We start from the raw sequence: 22,906 nt of genomic DNA on the forward strand, positions 1-22,906 counted from the left end.
ATTTATACGTAATAGTTAAAATATAAATATAAACATAATTATTTGAAAGATTTCTATACGTGTTATATATATTTAAAGCTCACACATATACACATGCAACATACAGTATCTGCGTATGCACTAATAATAATATATCACTTGAGACATGCAATATGCAATGAGTCATACCATATTTATCAAATATACATATCAAATATGCCCGTGTGTGTGTGTGTGTGTGTGTGTGTGTGTGTGTGTGTGTGTGTGTGTGAGAGCGAGAAAGCTTCGCGCGTAAGGTAGGTCAAACGCATGCGCAATCTGGCGTGGCTTGCTGAGACTCAAGTGAAAGTGAAAAAAACGTCTCACGGAGGTAAATTAAGAGGGTTTTCTTGTTTGTTTGTTTGTTTTTAAGCGATCCTGGAATCAGGTTTGTGGGCGACTGTGGCTCCCTGGTGCTCCTTTGCAGCAAAGGAGGAAAGGCAGATCACTGCGTAAAGGTCTGAAAACAGCACCCGCACAGAAGAGGAAAGTACAAGAGGAAACCCAGAATAGTAAATAATAGGGCAGAGGCAGTAAGTTGCCAGGGGCAACGGGGGGGGCGGGGCCGGGGAGGCGGGGCGGGGCGCTGTATGTGGAGCAGGCTTTACTTTTGACGGTGATGGGACACTTTCGGTCGCCTTGCGACCCACATCATGCTGAGTTCACAGTGTAACTACTAACTGTACAGACTTAGACCAAGCATTTTTCTTGTCAATTGACAGAATTATACTGGAAATTTAGGAAGTCCAAGAATGGGTCACGTTTTGCAGTGTACATCGTCCTGCTTTCTTTGACTTCTTTCTGCCTCAATCTCCTCTCCCTGCTCCTTCACTGATGCAAACAAATTTCTTCCTTTTACATAGTAGTTTGGAAACCAACTTTTGTTATAACATGTCCCTGGGATCTCAATCTTCACCCACCACCCACCCCCACCCCAGGATGATTTAAGTGTTTTTCTTCCCCAAGATGGAATTCTTCTTTTATTTGGAATTCTTCCAAATAAAAGTTTTTTCATAGCCTCCATAATTAATTGTGCAATGAACAAATTTTTTTTCGTGTAGTGGGGGCAATATTTGGATATTTATGTGGGTTTTTAAAAAATTCTTTTTGCTTATCTCTTTTTTTCCCACCATTCAAGGAGTGTTAGGTTTTTTTAGAACTAAAGATACAGCTTTAAAGTTCTTGAAAATAACTCTGGAAAGTCCATAGCCAAGAAAAGGGCCTTAAAAGTTACGGCTTTCAATTACAAGAGCCAGGCACTTGAGAGAGAAACGTATTTTGTTTTGTTTTGTTTTTTAAATCCCCAAAGTCTGGCTTGAACTATCCAGAGCCAACACCTGGAGGACCAAGTACCTAATATTTATACCATAACCACAGAGAGGAGTATGTGATGTCATAAAAGGGACGTCATGCTCCGAAGGTAGAGCTTCACCAGCCCTCAGGAAAACAAGGATTGTGGGAGGCATGTGCTGAGGGCTTCATCACTGGAGGGGGTGGGGGCGGGAGCCTGGACTGCCGCTCCTTCCCAGAAGATCCAGTCTCTAGGAGAGCAGAATAAGCTTAAAATACATTTGAGAGTTTCCAGAGCAAACAGAACCATTGCCTGACTTCAAAGACAACCTGAATGACTTAACCTCGGAGAGCAGCCTTCTGTCTGCTTGAGCGAGGCAAGGATCAGGACTGGGGCTAGCTATAAGGCCCTGAGGGACTCTCACACAGTCTCTCTCTCTCTCTTTTAAAAGATTTTGTTTATTTATTTGAGACAGAGCAAGAGTGAGATAGCGCAAGCAGAGAAAATGGCAGAGGGAGAGGGAGAAGCAGACTCCCTGCTGAGCAGGGAGCCCCACCAGGGACTCCATCCTAGGACCCTGGGATCATGACCTGAGCTGAAGGCAGACGTTTCATCGACTGAGCCACCCAGGCAACCCTTCCACCCAGGAAGACTCTCACAGAGTCTTCCCCAGCATGATGCAGGGAAAGAGCTAGAATTCCAGCCCCCCTGAGAAGGAGCCGGACAAGCTGAGGGCACCAGATGCATCTTTGTGGTTAGGACAAGGAGCTTACAGAAGTGAGATGTGACAACCAGGGCCCATGGCCAGGATCAGCAAAGACAGAGCAGTGCCAAAGGTCAACATGGATAGCTACATCTGTGGTCTGAACACATGAGTACCCTTCCAATTCAGAGCCTATCCAGGAGCAAAAGAACTGGAACTGTAGTGTTGAAGGGTGAGTTACTCATAGGAGACTGAGTTTTAAACAGAGTAAATTATCAGGATACAAGTGAAAATGGGGGAGGGGGTCATGAGCTAAGCAGGAATCAGTTATAAAGAAATCATTAAAATGTGTATATAAGCCATCACGTGCTAACACAAGGTTTGTCCTCCCAAATCTTTTGGAAGAGTTACCTGGCAGCAACTAATAAATTAAAAATGGGCAAACCCTTTAACACAGCAATCCCAATTTTAGGATTCTATCCTTTAAAAGCAAAGGAACCAGAATGCAAAGAGATGTGTATAAATATTTGACTATATAGTGTCGAAAAACCAGAGATAGCTTGAAAAATATCTAACAGTGAGGATGGGGTAAAAAAACTGCATACCCAAAGCCTGAAATATTTTGTAGAATTAATATGCTGATATAAATTATTTTTAGACAATTTTATTTATTTGAGACAGAGACACAGAGAGAGACTGCATGGGGGTGCACAGAGGGTTAGAGGGAGACAGAGAGAAGCAGACTCCTCCCTGAGTGTGAAACCCACACTAGGCTCATCCCACAATCCTTGTTTTCCTGAGGGCTGGTGAAGCTCTACCTTCGGAGCATGACGTCCCTTTTATGACATCACATACTCCTCTCTGTGGTTATGGTATAAATATTAGGTACTTGGTCCTCCAGGTGTTGGCTCTGGATAGTTCAAGCCAGACTTTGGGGATTTAAAAAACAAAACAAAATACGTTTCTCTCTCAAGTGCCTGGCTCTTGTAATTGAAAGCCATAGCTTTTAAGGCCCTTTTCTCGGCTATGGACTTTCCAGAGTTATTTTCAAGAACTTTAAAGCTGTATCTTTAGTTCTAAAAAACCTAACACTCCTTGAATGGTGGGAAAAAAAGAGATAAGCAAAAAGAATTTTTTAAAAACCCACATAAATATCCAAATATTGCCCCCACTACACGAAAAAAAATTTGTTCATTGCACAATTAATTATGGAGGCGATGGAAAAAACCCAAGAAAAATCCCAAGATCATGACCCAAGCCTAAGGCAGACCCTTAACCAACTGAGCCACCCACGTGCCCCAATATATATTATTTTTTAAAAAGCAAGTTATGGTGTGAGTGTCTATTTTATTTTTGTTAAAAATGGGGATTTTTATGTATGTTATGAAAATGGAAAATAATACATCAAACCATCAGCAGCTCTTTAATGGGTAGTTTTGAAGAAGGAGGGGAGAACACTTATTTTTGGTTTATGGATTTCAATACTATCTGACTCGAAACAAGGAGCATGTTCTAATTTCCTAATATATTTTAAGCAAGAAAACAAAAATGTGAAAAGAAAAAACTGATGTGAGAAGGGGAAAAAATCCCCTCAGTTTAGCACTACATTTCAAATTATACTTTCAAAAGTGTCCATAAAAAAGTGCATATCGTTCTGAAATGTTAGACTTTCACGTCTCTCCTCTCTGTCTCCCCTTAACTCTGCACCTCTGGTAAAAGTGATGAACTATAGTGAAATGGGGGGGGCGGGGGGGAAGGGGAGAAGTGCCTTAAAATAAATCATTCACATTGTGGAATGTACTGAAGAATTAAGATTTGAGCTGGACTGTTTCTGAGTCCTAATTTTCAAGTCCCACTTTCAGCCCAGGGAGTCGAAGTTCCCTTTCCCTGCTAATATCCCTTACTCTGAGAGTTTCTCTACCTAACCCCCACTCGCTGTGTACCCCATGCCCCCACGCCTTCCTGTTTCCCATACCACCCACATTCATGCCTCCAGATCTCTTTGTCTCTGGCCTAATCATTTCTTATTGCTCCCTACCTTCAGGCTTCCTCATTCTCCTTCCTCAGGTCCTCTTTTGTTTTTGAGAACACATTAGACTTGGAGTGCCCCACTGGCTCAGTGGATCATGGGACTCTTGAGCTCAGGGTTGAGTTGGAGTCCCATGTTGGGTATAGAGCTTACTTAGAGAGAGAGAGGGAAAAAAACACACATTGGACATCATAATTTAATTGTGGGAGGCATTTACTTATTGGATGGAGCATTGATGGGGCGCTGGGAAACCCTACCAGGTTCCACACTAACGTTTTTCACGGAAATCACCTCAGCCTCAGATGCAGGATCAAGGAGAGGGAGTTGGTGCTGGCTGGGCTGGGCTGGGCTGTTTCTAACCACAAGTCAAGTATGGAGTGTTCCAGGCTGTGTGGGAGAGGAAAGGTAAAGATAAAGTGGAGTCTGAGAAGAGATCAGAATGATGGCTGAGCTCGAGAAGTTGACGGGATGGTCTGTCAAGCTAAAAAAGGAAAAGTGAAGAACCAAGAAATTAGAGTATCTGCAAAGAGATTCAGTAGTGAAATTGCTTAGTGCCATGTCTACTCGGGCCTTCTTTCTCACCTGGCAATGCATGTCACTGAGCTCCAGATATGTTCTTAAAATTCCAGAGTCAAGAAGGACAGATGTGGGGTTCCTCCAGAGGAGCTTTTCGCGGCGGTGTCCGTCAGCTAGAAATAATGTGTGTGTACACTTGAGTAGATTTTCCACTTTGTGACTGAACTTAGGATAAAAAGTACAAAGTAAGCATTGCATTTTTTCCCAAAAGGATTAATGTTCCAACAGTCCTTCTGATCTACTTGAATCCAGAATCATTTTTGATGTGATGACAAGCAATCAGAAAAAGTTTGGTCTCCATGATTTTGTGCCACGCCAAGTGGTCCAAGAATTAAGTAGATCAGTGTTTTCTGGGCAAAATATTAGCAATTCATAGGAACCCTCTGGCTGGAAGGAGGGCCAAATGAGGCCAGAGGCCATGTAGTCTGTAGTGGACTTGGTACCGCTGGGCTCCTCTTTAATGATGAAACCACCCCGAAGGCATTTAACTCACTTCAAGAATTGATGATGCAAAGCAAATGACCTATTTAATGCTGAATCCCCTGAGCCCTGACTTCTGCTCAGCATTCTGAAGCAGCCCAGAGGACCAGAACCAGACTACTCATGAGGAAGTAAGGAAACTACCCCCACCCACAACGCCACTCCCCTACACAGAAGTAAGTTAGAAATTGGGTGGAAGTGCTTGGTGCCAAGGCCTTTGGCCTCTTCCTGCTCCTGTTAAGCAACCCAGGCACACAACCACCAGTGCTCTGGCAAGAAACTAACTCTCACAGCAGTGGGAGGAAGGCCAGAGAAGACCAAAACCTTCAAACAGAAGTTCGGGAGCAGAACTGGGAGGGGGAGAGAGAGAAGTGAGGCAATTGCCACAGGCATCCTTGGCTGGTGACTCAGCACACCAGCCAGCGAGGAGCCTGCAATTCTGGAAGAGTTAGGGTTGATGCCACGATGGGGGGGTTGGGGGGGCGGTAAAAGAACAGGTGTAGGCATCGAGAAAAAGTGCCTGGCATAGCAGGTAAAGAGAAGAGATGGAAGCCTTCTCCACCAAGGACGTTCTAATTTCTCTGTCCAGGCCTCCGGTTAAAAGCTGTAGAAAAGAAAATGCCCAGCAGGTGGCAGCACCAGCTAACTGGACTAAAACTAGAGCAACCTGCCACAGGACCATTCATCTTCCACATGCTCCCCTATAACTTTCCTTGGTGGGAATTCATCTAGTGATTGATTAGTGGATATCTCCCTAAGAAGAAGGAGGCGACCAGTTCATCTGGGTAGTCCCAGCACCTAGCACAATGCCTGGCACATACTGAGTGTATTTGTGGATTGGATGGATCAATGATTGAATGGATGAATAAATACAAAAATTGGGAGGTGGGGGGCCTGCGTGGCTCAGTCCATTAAGCTCGTGGGACTCTTGATTTGGACTCAGGACATGATCTCAGGATCATAGGATCCAGCCCCATGCCTCCATGCTGGGCTCCATGCTGTGCATGGGCCTGCTTAAGGTACTCTCTCTCTCTCCCTCTGCCCCTGCTCCCCGCTCGCACTCTCAAATAAATAAATATCGAAATTTCATCTCAGCTAGAAAAGTCATCTGAAGTGGTCCAGTTCCCTTCTTCTTATCCCATTACTGCTATTATCGGGTTAATTACAAATTTAATTAGTTTAAGTAATAGTAATAAAGCACCATACTTAAGATTAATTCACTCCTCACCCGTTCACCGACCTACATTTTTATTTTCTGCTTAATTTAATTTTCCCTTTCTCTTCTGGAGATAAAAATCACAGGAATTTTTTAAAAAGAAAAAAACTGAGATTAGAGATACAACAGCTAAAATTCCAGGTTAAAAGAATTCATCTAGGTTTGGACATTGACATTTGTGAGGAAGACGATTGTTCTTCGACTAATTGTATTTTGTTAAACCAATGACTTCTTTGCCTACTGTGTTTATCTTGAAATTTACTGGCAAACAACCTTTTCTTTTACTGGCCCTCTCTGATATGTGCTATTGCCCTGGGCCTTGTGGTGTCTTAGGAGCCTTCCATATGACTAATACTTTAATACTAAAAATGAAAAACAGAAATAAGCTAACATGTAGTGAAAGCTCGTGGTCCACCAGACCCTGTGCTATGTTGGATTCAAGTGGCAACTTTCTATTACTCTTTAGATGGATTTAAAAAATCCCCACCCTGGGGCGCCTGGGTGGTTCAGTGGGTTAAAGCCTCTGCTTTCGGCTCAGGTCATGATCCCAGGGTCCTGGGATCGAGTCCCACATCGGGCTCTCTGCTCAGCAGGGAGCCTGCTTCCTCCTTTCTCTCTCTCTGCCTTCTTCTCTATGATCTCTGTCTGTCAAATAAGTAAAATCTTAAAAACAAACAAACAAACAAAACCCTCACGCTTTGCTGACCCAGGGACACAAAATGGTCGTGATGGACACCAAAATAAGACCTTCCATATCTAGCCATATGAGGGATGGCCACACTTCCCCTAAAAGCAAATGGCAAGCCCTTTGCTAATAAAGTAATGGCACTTAGCAACACTGAGCTGGAGCACGAGGAACAATCTCTGCATACATCTGAGTTCTTTGAGAGCAGGAATGTTATCTTACGTATTTTCATATCCCCCGCACCTCACTGGGAGTCTGGCATATTTTAAGGCCTCGATCAATATCCACTGTGTGGAAACTATGAAGACATATCTCATTGAACAATGGAACTTGCATCTAAGCCATGTTCCCAGAAGAAAAGAATGGGAGAGCAGATCATGGGAGTCATCACTCAGCAGACTCATAAGAATGGGCCCAGCACCAAACGAGTCAGATAGCATCAACTAGAACTAGTGACACCCTTGATTATCTTCTCCATCTTAGGAACTCCTATCCTCCCCCTGTTACACTTACTCATCTCATACAGCTTTTACACCTTTAGTGCATATTAAATGCAACTTTCCTGAGCTCACAGAGCCCATCTGAGTCCTCCTCATCCCTACGGGAAAAGTTCTGCACCATGGTTATTCTCCCTAACTACAATACTAGGAATATTGTATCCTAAAAACAATAATCTTAAGTATTGATGGTCCCTAGCATGAGGCTTAATTCCCATTCCCTTTTAATTCTCTGTGCTTTCCTGAAGCGATCTCATCTCCACCCATCATTTCTATACCAGTAACTCTGGGTCTTTAGCTATAATTTAGATTTGCCTCCTGAATTCCAAGTCCATGCATACAACCATTTGCTTATTATACATCTCTACCTAGATGTTCTATAGCTACTAAACATATCCTATCATAGATCAAATTCAGAAGCTTCGGGTTGAACATGGTAGATGGAACATATCCACTTACCTTTTTCCAAAAAAAACACACTAAAACCATAGTAAAGAAGTAGAAAGGTGTGGACGTTCCCCAACTCAGCCCAACAGAGTAAGACGGAAGCCATGAGAGGAAAAGAGATTCCAACAAAGTTCTGCAAGTAAGGAGGTGGGGGAAGAGAGGTGACTGGTGATCAGAGCAAAATAGCGTCCAGCCTAGAACACCCGAGGTTGAGACTATGGCCAATAAAGGAGTCACCCTGTCTGGAATAAACCCAGAAATGAGTCAAGACTCCAGAGACTCACCAAGTAGAGACTCCAGAGTCTGCAAAAGGCAAGAGTGAGAAATGAGCAGAAGACAAACAAAAGTACTTCAGTACCTTCAGAAATACGGAGCATGACATTGCATCCATAAAACAAAAGTGGGATGAAAGACGTGGGTGCTCAAAATTCATGTTTTACCACCAACGTGTTTCTGTTTCAGTACCTCTTATCTCAGGAAACACCGCCATTGTCCACCCCGTTTCCCAAGTCGGAAAGTTGGACGTGATCCTTTACTCTTCTCTCTCCTTATGCCTTATTCAGTAGACGAAGGGTTGATTCTCTCTCCTAAATCTCTGTTTCCCCCAAGCCACTGTCTTTCATAGACTTTTACTGTGCCTGTACTGGATTCTCTCACAGCTTTATTTCTGTTCTTTCTGACTTTAGCTTGAAGCCTTCTTAAACCCTTCTCCAAGATCCTGTCATTCCTCCTGAGGCCAGCATCTCGCACAGAGTAATCCCCCCTTCCCTGGGGCTTCCCTTTCTGCATTTCAGTTACCCATGGAGGGTCATCTGTGGTCCAGAAGCAGGGGATCCCCCTACAGATGAAATTTCTCAGGAGGTCAATAGCAGCCTAACGCTACATGTCATTGCCTACGTCATTCACCTCACTTCATCTCATCATGTAGGCATTTTATCATCTGACATCATCACAAGAAGCAGGATGAGTACAGTATGATAAGCTTTGACAGACAAAGACTGTATTCACGTAACCTTTATTACAGTGTATTGTTTAATTGTATTTTATTCTTGGTTTATTTATTCTACGCCTTATTTACCAGTTACACTTTATCATAGGTATATATATATATATATATATATATATATATATACACACACACACACACATATATATGTTTATATATGTATATATATATAGGTTTAGGAAAAAACGTAGCATATAGGGTTGGGTGCTATCCATGGTTTCCGGCATCCACAGGGGTTTTAGGATATAACCCGTATGGGTAAGGGGTGGGGACCATTGGGTGCCCTTCAACCAGTGAGAGCTCAGTAACTGCTTTGGTTAGTGGTGTGTCTGTGTGTGGTGCAGTCCTGAATTTTCACTAGCTTCATTCTTTGTTCTTTATATCCCAGTAATATGAATTTAATTTCTGTTCATTCTCAAAATGCATCTTCTTTTAAAATCATGTGCTGGGGCACCTGGGTGGCTCAGATGGTTAAGCTTATGGACTCCTGGTTTCAGCTCAGGTCATGATCTCAGGGTCATGGGATGGAGTCCCACATGGGGCTTTGAGCTTAGCGCAGGGTCTGCTTGAGATTCTCTCCTCCCTGCCCCTCCCCCTGCCTGGGCTTGCTCTCCACCCCTTCAAATAAATACATAAAAGCATTAAAAAACTAAACCAAACCAAAAAAACCCATGCCCTCTTATCTCTGCCTGGAACCCCTCTTCTCTTTGTTGGCATGGAAACCCCTTCTAGGCTCAACTCAAGTGTTACTTCCTCTAAGGAAGTCCCCTAACTTCCCTGGACTGACATGGGATCCTAGTCCTCATAGCCCTCTGTATATCTCAGCTGCATCCCATGATAGCACTTTTGTGTCAAATTGTAATTGTATGATCCTTGTTTCCCCAAACCAGACAGTAGGCTCTTTGAAGACAGGAAAACTAAAATCCTTTTAGCCTTGTATCCCTTGCACACATGTCCCATGAATGAGAGATCATACCATAGCAGAAGGAAACTCAAGAAATCATCCACAGATCCCTGTCCTTGGGCCAATGAAGTATTATCATTCCCATTTTTTTTTTTTTTAGTTGAGACAACTGAAACACAGAGATTACATGATTTATTTTTTAAGGATGCAGAGCTGGAATGTACAAGTTTGTATGCACAGCGGGGCAGAGGCCAGGACAGGAGAAAGTGGTGTTCATAATTCATATCTCGGTTTCCTACCTTCTTATACAGTGACCCTTTCACTACATGAGGACCTCTTACTGATTTGCTCTCATTCCCTAGAGAAACTCAGTTGGAAAAAAGAAAGTCTAAACAAAATGAATGATTACCCAAACTGACAAGAGGATTGTTTTCTTTAAATAGCAACAATGATTACATGATATTTTCCAGCCTAGCCCTGTTCTGAGCCAGGAGGGCGATCATTCTTTGAAATCGCTCGTTTATTCATTAGGCAGTATGTCCCTTATGTAATTTTCAGTTAAAATGAGCTGACAAGCAAATGCTTTCATGGGTTATCACATCCAGTTCTTCCCCTCATCCTCTCATGGAGACTTCTGGTGCATACGCCAAAGGCAGCAAATGGGACAAATATTATCAGTGTGCTGGCCAGCCATAGCCATTTTTGTCCCTACCTCATTTTCACATTCTCAAATAGTCTACTGTTTGTATCTTTTTTTTTTTTTAAAGATTTTATTTATTTGCTTGAGAGAGGGAACATGAGAGGAGAGAGGGTCAGAGGGAGAAACAGACTCCCTGCTGAGCAGGGAGCCCGATGTGGAACTTGATCCCAGGACTCCAGGATCATGACCTGAGCTGAAGGCAGTTGCTTAACCAACTGAGCCACCCAGGCACCCAGGATCCATATCTTCTGTTTCTTTCTTTTTTAAGATTTTATTTATTTATTTGAGAGAGAGGGTGAGCGAGAGAGAGAGGGAGAAGGAGCAAGAGGAGAGACAGAGGTAGACACAGACTCCCCATGGAGCAGGGAGCCCGACCGACACGGGACTTGATCCTGGGACTCCAGTTGCTGAAAGCAGATGCCTAACTGACTTTCCTGAGCTGAAAGCAGATGCCTAACTGACTGAGCCACCCAGGCACCCTATGCCTTCTGTCTCTTTTCTATCTCCCTTTGTGCCCTGACAAAGAGCACTGACCATAATAGGAGTTCCAGAGATAACTTGTCTACTTCAAAGAAGATAAAATGGAACCTGCAAATAACTCTTGGGTTTTCTTAATACTTTCTTACCCATTTCCCTCCCTTGAACAGTTATTTGATATCTCATTCCCAGTCTGCTTTGCCATTTTTTTTTTAAGATTTACTTATTTATTTTAGAGAGAGAGAGAAAGAGAGTGCATGAGTGGGAGGAGGGGCAGAAGGAGAGGGAGAGAATCCTCAAGCAGACTCCACACTGAACAAGGTACTTGATGAGGGGCTCGATGCCAGGGCCCTGAGATCATGAACTGAGCTGAAACCAAGCGTTAGATGCTTAACCGACTGAGCCACCCAGGCGCCCCTAAATAACCCAATTTCTTTTTTTTTTAAGATTTTATTTATTCATCAGAGAGAGAGAAGGAGAGAGAGTGAGCACAGGCAGACGGAATGGCAGGCAGAGGCAGAGGGAGAAGCAGGCTCCCTGCCGAGCAAGGAGCCCGATGTGGGACTTGATCCCAGGACGCTGGGATCATGACCTGAGCCGAAGGCAGCTGCTTAACCAACTGAGCCACCCAGGCGTCCCTAAATAACCCAATTTCTAAGGGCCTCCCACACAATGCCACATGGATGGCCTGATATACTTTAAAAATAATATACTTTAAAAATAAGACTTTTTTTTTTTAAATGGGCTACTTTACTCAAACCCATTTCTTTATCTCTTGCAGATATCATCTTCTCAACATGATCCCAGAACCCCTGTCACAATTTGTATCCCTCTGTCCTTTGTCCTTTGTCCCCACTGAGGTAGCTGAGATGTCTCCACACTCAAGAAATTCCCCTCTGTTATGCCTCCAGTAGTTTCTCATAGCCCCAGCTGTGATTTTCTAGTGGGGGCTGCCAAAACAAGCACCTTGGATGTCCGATCCAGTGACTGGTCCAAGAGATGGATACATGACTCAAGCCTTTCCATCAGTGACCATCCCTAGAAAAGCCCAAACTAGCCCAGGAGAAGACGCCATCTTTTTCAGGTGCTCAGCTGTGGTGATGATCCACAGAGGCATGGAGAGAGCCTCTCTGTAGTAGAGAAGAATAAAGGCTACATTCAGAAGAGGATATGGAGGAAGAATGATCTGAGACCTTGACTCAATTGTCTGTGCTTGACTCTATTTCTGTCCTTCCCATTAAATTAACAAAAATCCAACTGAGTAAATTTAAAGATATAATTGGCTTTATTCAGTTATTCAGGAGTTGGGCAGCATCCCATCTAGCAATAAAAAGGAACCTCCTCTCCCCCAAGCTGTAGAAAAGGGAAGGTTTTTAAAGGAGGAAAGGGGGCGAAAAGGGAGATTATGAGCAAAGAATACATTGTTTCAGGCAAGGTTGCCTTCTTTTTTTTTTTTTTTTTAAGATTTTATTTATTTATTTGACAGACAGAGATCACAAGTAAGCAGAGAGACAGGCAGAGAGAGAGGAAGGGAAGCAGGCTTGCAGCTGAGCAGAGAGCCCAAGTCGGGGCTTGATCCCAGGACCTGTGCCGAAGGCAGAGGCTTTAACCCACTAAGCCACCCAGGCGACCTGCAAGGTTGCCTTCTTAAGACAAATGGTATTAAGTCAAGGTTTGCTGACATAGGGTTTAGCACAAGTGACTCCATTTGGGATCTGCTGTCTCCTTTTTAACATTCCCAAAGTTAGGTTACTAACCTAATTTTGCAAATAAATTCTCCTTTTTAACTTCTTGGGTGAATCACGTTGGGCTTCTGTCATTTATAAAATCCTAACTTAAGACATTTCCTCTTACCACATGTTTCCCCTTCTCCTGAGCATGTAGTTAAGCACTTAAGCAGTTGCCAAATCATGTGGATTCAACCTCCGAACATACTTCCTGTATATGTCATTTTCTTCACCTTGCCCAGGTCCTAGGTTACATAATGGTTTCCTTACTATATTCCCAGACTCCAGTTTCACCTCCTCTGATCATTCTCCACCTGATATCAAAGAATTTTCTAGAACTTATTCTGATTATGTCAGCCTTCTTTTCAATAACATTCAGAGGTTCCTTAGGACTTCTAGAATAAAAATGAAACATCTCAAACTGCCTCAAATACCCTATGACTTGGTACTAGCTTTCTCCTCCAATTCATTTCTCCTAACATACCCTTCAACCAAACATGACTATTCACCTATCACAAAACACTTCTTGAAGTTTCCTGTCCTGTGGTCGCCATTTTTCTCCTCACTTCTCGGAGATGAAAATTCTACCTGCTCTTAAGGTGTCACCTTCTTTACAAAACCTAAAATCTCTTAAATAGCAGCAAATTCTACATTTCTTTTTTAGCATCTACAGCACTTTTTACATCTATCAAAGCACTTCTGCTTTGTGCTATCGTTGTTTTCATACATCTTATTTTCCTTTTAGGCTATGAAGTTCCTTGAGGACAGGACCTTTTTTCTGCGTTAACCATTAATACCGCCATGTACCAGAATACACCATGCCGAAATATGCCTATTTGGCACATAGATAATTATGATCTAAAGGTAGTTGAGAACCAGCAGATGCAGAAAAGCTACTCCAAAAGACAACTCGTATCACTTGAGATACTCTTATCTGCATAAGAAGATAAACCTGTTTACCATGTAGTTCCTCCCCTCAACAGCCCACAACTTTCTTCCTCCTCCCAGAAGTTCAAAATTCCTTTTCCTCTTTTTCACCTAAGATGATGTATAAACATTAATCATCTGACCACCGCCTTACACTTTCATTTCTTTGTGAACTCCCATATACCTGTGTGTGTGTGTGTAATGAAATCTAGTTTTTTTCCTCTTGTTAATCTTTTTCTTGTTTGTTCAGTTTGGGAGGGTGGGCAGCCAGATGAGTAGAGTAGAAGAGTAGAGGAAGAGTAGAGGACTCTTCTACCTAGAAGAGTAGAGGAAAAAAAATATTTTCTTCTCTACAGTACTCAACATATTTTGTACCTAGTAACTTCTAACCAAACACTAGTTCTAGATATGACATGCAGATTTGAGCAGAGGGATTTTTTTCTCCTCTAATCACTTCAAATTTTAATTCAGTATTGGAATTCATGGTTCCTATAAAACCTGTGAGACATTTACTATGAGAGTCTAAGTAATTACACCATTTTCCCCTACCATTTTCATAGATGTCCTCTGGAAAACAAAGTTCCAGGTTAAAATAAATTCTATAAGGAAATAATATGAGTCTATTCCATTAAGAAAAAAAAATTAATCTTCCTATCTTCTTCCTTTCTTATCTTCCTTCCTTCCTTCATTCTTTCCTTCTTTCCTTTCTCTCTCTTTCTTTCTTCCTCTTTCTTTCTTTCTTTCTTTCGAGACAATCAAAATGCAAGCTATGGCTTGGGTGTAATTACAGGTGCCAAACCAAAGTCAGCTTTTATTTACAACCCCTTTGCCAACTCAGCAGTCCTTCTCCTCCTCTCTGATGTGTGCAGACTGCACCCAAACCGGTTTGAGTCATGTTTCTCATAGGCCATTGAAATGGGGCATTTGATAGCATCTGCTCCCTTGCTCTGGTTCAAATTATGAATGGGGTTCCTCTCCCTTCCCTTAGTCACCAGCTTTTGAATATTTACAATCTGTGATAGTACAAAGGAATGGATTTTGAACTCTAAGCAGTCTGTAGTTGAAGTGAGAGAAGCCAAAAGGGAAGAAAAAAACGAAGTGAGCCCTTAATAATTATGAATTTTCTGTGAATGGGAGTGGGTTGTGGAAGATGGGGGAGAAAAAGGAAGAGGAGAGATAGGTGAGTGAGAGAAATGAATGTTTACAAAGAAAGCTAAACACTTGCTTATGGATGAACAGGAAAACAAGAGATAGCCTTGTGCCTTTTAAGTAGTAGGTCCTCAATAGCCATTTATACGAAGATTTGGACCCTGCTTAAAACATAGGACTTTCTCAGAATTGAGAAGAAATGAGAAAAACTATTTCTTGAAGAGAACATGGTAACTTAAAGGCCACAGGAGGATATATTTAAACGATTTGACCAAAACCTGATTAAGTCCCTATCTTCATACAATTCTAGATAAACTGAGATTTATAGTTTTTGGTTCCAGGTTTTTACAGCCTGAATCTTTATCCATATTTTTGCAGATGGGCCGTATTGGAAACATGTGTTTTCTGACTACCTAATCCTGGTTTTTCAACAAGGCAGAGCCATTCAGCCAGCCCCGCTTTTGCTAGGTTAGCAAGGTTATTAAGAACTGAAGCAAACCTGATCAACTGGATTTTGAGTCCCGAGCCTAGTCGGCCAGAGAGAGTAGACAGATGTTCCTGATAGAGTCGAGGAATATGTAGGCAAGTGATCCCATACAGATCCAAAGTGTTGGGATATTGGAATGTAAATTGCCTCATATTTGCGGTCAGGATAACACAAGTTTGAATCTTGGTTCTCTAGCGTGGACTTGGAGCAAATCTCTCAATCTCCTTAAAACTGCTTTTCCCATGACTTCTGAATAAAACACCTTATTTCTCTCAGGTTAGGCTTCCTGTGAAAAACTGGAATATAAAGTTATTGTGAAAATCAAAAGAAACAATGTGTGTGAAGGTATTTTATAGTCAGCTGAAGTGTTAGGTATGAATTTTAGGTTATGGTCTTGTTGACATTATGATTAAGAAATTGTTTCTATTAGTTTCTGAAAACAGGGGGGTCATGTATAGTATATGTCAGGAGCATGCGCCATTCCCCTCACTCAACAGTAATTCACATGCTTATTGATGGCCTACTATGTGCCAGGTGTGTTTTAAGTGCCAGAGATAAAAATTCCTGTCTTTATGGACAGGATACAGACAGCAAGCAAACTGGTAAAACCAAAGGAGGGCTGTAAAGACTCACTGGTGTATAACTTGGGGTCATGTTATCGTGAAGTTAATGTAGAATGATTTTTTTTTTTAAGATTTCATTTATTTATTTGACAGAGGGAGACAGCGAGAGAGGGGACACAAGCGGGGGGGGTGGGGGGTGGGAGAGGGAGAAGCAGGCCTCCAGAGGAGCAGGGAGCCTGATGCAGGGCTCCATCCCAGGACTCCAGAATCATGACCTAAGCCGAAGGCAGACGATTAACAACTGAGCCACCCAGGCGCTCTGATATTTTTTAGTTGACAGAACGTAGGTAATAAAACTATATATGCGATTGATAGAAACTGAACTGAGAAAACCCCAAATTATCTCAAAATATCAGGAGGGAGTCACTTGGAAAATCCCTGCCACCTCCACTCTGCTTCTGCTCACAGGAAATTTAGCTGGTTGGTAAGTAAGAACAGAGGATGGGCAGAGGATGGGAACTGGGTGCCTTTCATCTGGGGTTAATATACATAATATGGTAGGATGGTCCTGGAGAAAAGTAACCTGGGGAGGGAAAGAGGGTGGGTCATTGTTGGTGAAGATGGAGGATAGTCAGGAAGACCTCCCTGAGCAGGTAGAGTCTGAGCAAAGGCAGGAGGGAGGTGAAAGAATTGTCCACCGAGGGATCTAGGGTGATCACCTGTCCATCCAGAGGAAGAGTGAGTGAAAGGTCCTGGGTTGGGGGCATGCCTGGTGTACCTGAGAGACAGCAAGGGTGGTCATGAGGCTGCAGTGGAATGAATGGAGTCTAGTCGAAGGTAGGATCAGAGGAAATTGGGCCAGATGTTAGGAGGAGTTAAAGACACTTGATTTTACTTTGGGGGAGATGGGTAAACCACTGAAAGGTGTTGATCAGAAGAATAACATGATCTGAATGTTCTGACAGGATCCCCCAGGCCACTGTCTTGTGCACAGATTTCAGGGAGCAAGGGCAGAAGCAGAGAGACCAGTGAAAAACTATTGAAATTATCCAGAGGAAGGATACAGTGACTTGGACCAGGCTGGGAGCTGCGGTGGTGAGAAGAGGTTGAACTTGGGATATAATTTGAAGGTACAAGTCAAGATTTACAGAGAAATTGAATGTGGGGTAAGAGAAAAGAAAGTATGTAGAAAGACTCCAAGGATTTTAGCCTCAACAACCAGAAGGGTCCATTGACTTTTACTGAAATGAGGGTGAGTAGGGATAAACAGGATTGTCTTGAGAAGTCAAGGGTAATTTTTCTGTTGCTGAGGGCATTCAGTGAGGGAGTTAAGACTGAATGAAGAAAGGTGGAGAAAGAATACAGCCAACTGGAATGAAAATGGTGTTTTAGGGCTCCTGGGTGGCTCAGTGGGTTAAAGCCTCTGCCTTCAGCTCAGGTCATGATACCAGGGTCCTGGGATTGAACCCCACATCAGCAGGGAGCCTGCTTCCTTCTCTCTCTCTGCCTGCCTCTCTGCCTACTTGGGATCTTTGCCTGTCAAATAAATAAATAAAATCTTTTTAAAAAAAGAAAGAAAGAAAGAAAGAAAGAAAGAAAGAAAGAAAGAAAGAAAGAAAGAAAGAAAGAAAGAAAATAAAATGGCGTCTTAGGAGTAGGTGAGGCTGTGGGTATCTGAGTTGAGGTGAATGAGCTGGAGACTTGGGAAGAGAGGTCGGGAATTCGAGAGAGCACAACATGAAAGCTCTCTACCATAAGACTCCATCTCAGGGGCCACAGGAAGGGGTCACAGGTAAAAATCAGCAGTAGACAATACTGTTTTGGTGGCAGTCGTTGGAGGAGTGAGTGAAGAACAGGCAAGATTTTCAGCAAGACAATCCCAGCGAAAGAAGAATATTAAATCTTCATATAAGGATGGAGGGGAATTGACTTCATATCTGGAGAGAAAGGGCCAGCTCCACACCATACCCTCCATGTGGCAGGAAGAGCCGTATATTTCTTAGGTTGTCCTCCTTTTCCCTCACTTTTGTGTCTGATCTATTTTTAGAGTTCTGCAGGTTCTACTTCTGACATATTTCTTGAATCAGTCCACTTCTATTGGTTTCTACTGCTACCACTCAATTCTACATTATTAAAATCTAAAATCTCTTCTCCTTACTATTGCAATGGTCTCACAGGTGTCTCTCCACATGTTTTCTTGTCTCCCTCTAATCTATTTCCCACATGGGCACAAGGGAGAACTTATTAAAATGTCAACCAGGTCACAATAGTCTCCTTAGAATTCTTCAGTGGCTCAACAATGCACTGGGAATCTATCATAATAAAATTAGCACATGTGTGACACATCCTGGGTATCAGGCACTTTACTAAGAGCATTACATAGATCGATTTGCTTACTGTTCAGCCCCATAAGGGGCTTTTGTTTTAACTTACATTTATCTAATGATAAACTGAGGCACTGAGAGGTTATTTGTTTAAGAAGCCGGTCTTAACCTGGCTTTCCCTGAAGCAGAGCCTACAGGAAAACCATATGCCTCCCTATAGAATTAGTCAGTACAATCTCAGGACAGCAAGAGGGAGTCAGTTAAGGAGGGACAGCCAATACAAAGTGACATATTCTCCCAGTGCCAGCCGCTGCATGGTATCAAGGACAACTGATCGCTTGATCTTGCCTGACCATCTCTGAGAAGCTGTATGTATAAATGTATCTCGGGACACTCTGTCTGGATAGAATGAGGGAAGAGGTTTTTCAAGGACAGCTCTATCTCTTTGGTCAGAGGTTTACCCTACAGGGCATTAGCTACCTTGTGTCTTTGCACACAAACAAGTCTTTTTTTTTTTTTAATTAATTTATTTATTTGAGAGAGAAAGAGTATATGCAAGCATTGGGGGCAGGGGCAGAGGGAAAGGGTAAGAAGGGTTCAAGCAGACTCCCTGCTGAGTGCAGAGCCCAGTGTGGGGCTTGATCTCATGATCCTGATATCAGTACCTGAGCCGAAACCAAAAGGCAGACACTTAACTGATTGAGCCATCTAAGTACCCCAACACACAAGGAAGTCTTTTTTTTTTTTTTTTTCCTACTGGAATCGGATTTCAAAGGAAGGATAAAAGCTATCTTTGTTTGTTTGCTTGTTTATTAGACAGGGAGGAGGGGAGAGCAGAGGAAGAGAGAGAGTCTTAAACAGGCTCCACGCCTGGTGCAGAGCCCCACCCCGACCTGGGGCTTGATCTCACAACACTGAGATCAAGACCTGAGCTGAAATCCAGAGTCCGATGCTTAACAGACTGAGCCACCCAGGCACCCCAACGCACAAGCAAGTCTTAGGACCCATGAGAATACCCCCAGCCACAAGACAGCGGGTACACAGTGTGAACACAAGGCAAGATATTGCTGGGTTGGTCCACATGAAGTCTATCAGAACCTAGCGGAGCTGCCTGTCACATTGGTGGCTAGAGCAGAACAAGAAGTTGGGGGGGTACCGGAATATGTCCCCCCAACATACACTTCTTTGGCACATGGATTATTTTGAGCTAAAGGCATTGAGAAGTGGCAGAAGCAGGAAAAGTTTCATACTTCCCCTAACTGCCTAACTGATAAAGGAAATTTACATTTATAAAGGAAATGTATTGTTTTTAAAGATTTATTTATTTATTTGAGAAGAGAGAGAGAAAATAGGGAGGAGCCGAGGGAAAGGGAGAGAGAAATTTAGCAGACTCCTTGCTGAGCGTGGAGCCTGATGTGGGACTCAATTTCACAACCCTGAGTACATAACCCTCGGATCATGACCTGAGCTGAAAGCACTTAGCTGACCACACCACCCAGGGGCCCCTGTAAAGGAAATTTCTATTTGTAAAAGTGTCACCTTCTAGGAACAGAGATATTTACAGAGAAAATTCTTACCCATGTAATAAGACAACCCTCATTTAGGAGACATTCATTCCCCCTCACCTTCCTGTAACTTGTCCTTCCTGGCCAGCAGGCCAAAACCCCTTTTCCTTGGCTTAGCCTAGGATGGTATATAAGTTTCAATTATAGGCTGTCTCCTTGAGTTTTCACTTCTTAATGAACAATTGCACATACTTACATATTTAAATTATTTTTCCTCTTGCAAATCCATTTCTTATTAGTTTGATTTGGGTATCCAGCCAGTGAACCTAGAAGGAGAAAAGGGAAAACAATTTTCCTCTTCTACGATTTTGGCAACCGTGGAGGGGATGCCTGGGAAACCCTAGTGCTCCAGAGGCTGCAGACGGGATCCAGCACCTCTGACAGAGTTAGCAAAAGGTAAAAATCAGAGTTCGTTCTTTGGATTATGACTCTTGTCAGTTTAATTTTGAGTGCCCATCGCTTATTAACACTTAGCCTCCTCTGTCTTGCGTATCTTTTGTCGGAAGAGGAAAATTATAAGAGGGTCTTTTTCCATTTTGTTCTGTGTCTTGAGAGCTTGAGGTACTCGCCTTGGTCTCTGACAGCTTGGGGACTGGGGGTGTTGTGCTGGTTGTCAGATCTGCAGCTGGTAACTAGGAAACCCAGTATATAAAGTGAACAGGTAACATTGCCTGTCCAACCATTCCAGCTTTCCAGGGAGTTTGTCTTTTTTTTCTTTTTTTTAAGATTTTATTTATTTATTTGACAGAGAGATAGGGAGCACAGGTAGTCAGAGAGGCAGGCAGAGAGAGAGGGGGAAGCAGGCTCCCCACTGAGCAGAGAGCGTGATGTGGGGCTCAATCCCAGGACCCTGAGATCATGACCTGAGCCGAAGGCAGAGGCTTAACCCACTGAGCCACCCAGGTGCCCCACAGGGGAATTGGTCTTAACGAGAGGTCCCAGTCCATGTGAGGACTTTGTCATTTTTCCTTTCATTTGCTTGTTTGTCCAGGAAAAAAAATCCCACCCCAGTATAACCTCCGTGTGACAGACTAGCAGTCCTGTGATTAAAAGCATTTCAACTTTATTGAGGCACCGGGGTGGCTCAGTCGGTTCATTATCTGACGCTTGATTTCGGTCATGTCGTGATCTCAGGGTTGTGAGATTGACACCCTCAGCGGTCTCTGCGCTGAACGTGGAACCTGCTGAGGATTTTCCCTCTCCTTCTCCTTCTGCCTTTTCCCCGCCTGCTTGCACATGCTCTCTCTCTCATTAAAAATGTTTAAAAATAAATAAATAAAGGTATCTCACCTTTGTGGAAGACCAGAGTTTCCTTACTATTTGTGATAATGAAGGTCTTTGATTCAAAAGCTATCTTTGGGGGTCTCCTGGCTGGCTCAGTCATTTAAGCGTTAGACTCTTGATTTTGGCTGAAGTCACGATCTCAGGGTTGTGAGATTGGGCCTCCCCCATGGCTCCTTTCTGGGCATGAAGCCTGCTTAAGATTCTCTCTCTCCCTCTGCCCCTCCCCTGCTAAAAAAAAATTTTTTTTAAAGCCAAAAAAACAAAAAATAAACAAAAAGACAAACAAAAATCACAAAAGCTATGTTTGGGAATAGCTCTGGGTCCTGGAGGGGCGGGGGGCTGCTCAGGGTGATGGGAAGTATGTTCCATCTTTTGCACTCATTGGGGATGCGTTTTGTGTCCATGATTAAGGACATAAAAGACTTATTAGTTTAGGGTCACATTGCAATAGGTATACCTTTGGCAATTTGGACTTCGTATCTAAATGAATTTTTTTGGCATTTAATTTTCTAATTGAGCTCTAATTGATATATGACATATTAGTTTTAGATATACAACATAATGATTTGGTATATGTATATATTGTAAACTAATTACCACAATAAACTTACTTAACATCCATTGCCAAACATAGTTACAAATTGCTTTTTCTTATGAAAAGAATTTTCAAGACTTATTCTATTAGTATGTTTCAAATATACAATATAGTATTGTTAACTATAGTTGCCATGCTTTACACTACATCTCCAGGACTTATTTATCTTATAACTAGAAATTTATATCTTTTGACCACTTTCATTCATTTTGCCTACCCACCCCCACCCCGGCAACCACCCATCTGCTGTCATTTTTTGTTGTTGTTTTAAATTCTACATTTAAGTAATATCATGAATTGCTTTTCTTTATTCAATTTATTTCACTTAGCATAATGTCCTGATGTCCCATCCATGTTGTTGCAAATAGAATTTCCTACTTTTTAATGGTGGAATAACATTCCATTGTATATACATATATATATACACATACACATATGTATATAATTACATGTTATCTTTGTCTATTCATTCATTGTTGGACACTTAAGCTGTTTCCATGTCTTGTCTATCTTAAATAATGCTGCAGTGAGCATAGGGATGAGTATATCTCTTCAAGACAGTGATTTTGTTTCCTTCAGATAAATACCCAGGAATGGGATTGCTGGATCATATGGTAGTTTTATTTTCAAGTTTTTGAGGAATCCACATTTTTTTCTCCTACCCTCACCAACACTTATTTTTTTTTGATAATAGCCATTCTAACAGATGTGAGGTGATAGCTCAATGAGGTTTGATTTGCATTTATGTGATAATTAGTGATGTTGAGAGCCTTTTCATGCACCTGTTGGCCATTTGTATATCTTCAGAAAATGTGTCAGCTCTTCTGCCCATTTTTAATTAGATTGTTTTTCTTGCTATTGAGTTGTATGAATTCCTTTATAATTTGGATATTAGCCCCTTAACGGATTTATCCTTTGCAGATATTTTCTCCCATTCAGTAGGTTGCCTTTTCATTTTATTCATGGTTTCCTTTGCTTTGCAGAAGCTTTTTAGCTTGGTTGAGTCCCATTTGTTTATTTTTCCTCTCGTTTTTGCCTTTGGCATCAATCCAAATAATCATTGCCAAAGGCAAGGTCAAGGAATTTACCACCTCTGTTTTTTTCTAGGTGTTTTGTAGTTTTATGGCCTACATTCAAGTCTGTAATCCATTTTTAGCTAATTTTTATGCATGGTGTAAGACAGTGGTCCAGTTTCATTCTTTTGCATGTAGCTGTCCAGTTTTCCCCTTAGCATTCATTGAAGAGTCTGTTTCCCC

General features: G+C 42.3%; 1 long non-coding RNA gene across 1 annotated transcript; it reads left to right on the plus strand.

The window, feature by feature from the left end:
* The first annotated feature begins 298 nt into the window (after positions 1–298).
* On the plus strand, positions 299–12,208 carry LOC309858126. The gene is made up of 2 exons (XR_014308043.1): positions 299–349; positions 11,811–12,208. It is a non-coding gene; the product is annotated as an uncharacterized lncRNA (long non-coding RNA).
* Positions 12,209–22,906: the final 10,698 nt, after the last annotated feature.

The sequence above is a fragment of the Mustela nivalis genome (genome assembly GCF_964662115.1).
Source record: "Mustela nivalis genome assembly, contig: HAP1_SCAFFOLD_1889, whole genome shotgun sequence".
NCBI classification, from domain to species: Eukaryota; Metazoa; Chordata; class Mammalia; order Carnivora; family Mustelidae; genus Mustela; species Mustela nivalis.